We start from the raw sequence: 978 nt of genomic DNA on the forward strand, positions 1-978 counted from the left end.
AAGAGAAGCTAAAGCACAACTCTCTGTTGAGGACCTGACCGAATTCTTCAAGGAAAAAGAACCCATGGCAGCCGAAAACAACAACAATGCCAACAATGCAAGGAAGGTGCTGGGTGACTTCACTGCACCTACTCCTGATTTCTATGGGAGAAGCATCTCTATCCCTGCCATTGGAGCAAACAACTTTGAGCTTAAGCCTCAATTAGTTTCTCTAATGCAACAGAATTGCAAGTTCCATGGACTTCCAATGGAAGATCCTCATCAGTTCTTAGCTGAATTCTTGCAAATCTGTGACACAGTCAAGACTAATGGGGTTGACCCTGAGGTCTATAGACTGATGCTATTCCCTTTTGCTGTAAGAGACAGAGCTAGAATATGGTTGGATTCTCAACCTAAAGAAAGCCTGGACTCTTGGGAAAAGCTAGTCAATGCCTTCTTGGCAAAGTTCTTTCCACCTCAAAGATGGAGTAAGCTTAGAGTGGAAGTCCAAACCTTCAGACAGAAGGATGGAGAATCCCTCTATGAAGCTTGGGAAAGATACAAACAATTAATCAGAAGATGTCCCTCAGACATGCTTTCTGAATGGAGCATCATAGGTATCTTCTATGATGGTCTATCTGAACTATCCAAGATGTCTTTGGATAGCTCTGCTGGAGGATCTCTTCATCTGAAGAAGACGCCTACAGAGGCTCAAGAGCTAATTGAAATGGTTGCAAATAACCAATTCATGTACACTTCTGAAAGGAATCCTGTGAACAATGGGACTAATCAGAAGAAAGGAGTTCTTGAGATTGATACTCTGAATGCCATATTGGCTCAGAACAAGATATTGACTAAACAAGTCAATTTGATTTCTCAAAGTCTGTCTGGAATGCAAAATGCACCTGGCAGTACTAAGGAAGCTTCATCTGAGGAAGAAGCTTATGATCCTGAGAACCCTTCCATGGAAGAGGTGAATTACCTAGGAGAACCCTATGG

General features: G+C 42.3%; 1 non-coding gene across 1 annotated transcript; it reads right to left on the reverse strand.

The window, feature by feature from the left end:
* Nucleotides 1-469: 469 nt before the first annotated feature.
* Nucleotides 470-577, reverse strand: LOC130978158 (small nucleolar RNA R71). The gene has a single exon (XR_009085816.1). It is a non-coding gene; the product is annotated as a small nucleolar RNA R71 (small nucleolar RNA).
* Between the last annotated feature and the right edge of the window lie 401 nt (nt 578-978).

Source organism: Arachis stenosperma, chromosome 4, assembly GCF_014773155.1.
Source record: "Arachis stenosperma cultivar V10309 chromosome 4, arast.V10309.gnm1.PFL2, whole genome shotgun sequence".
NCBI classification, from domain to species: domain Eukaryota; kingdom Viridiplantae; phylum Streptophyta; class Magnoliopsida; order Fabales; family Fabaceae; genus Arachis; species Arachis stenosperma.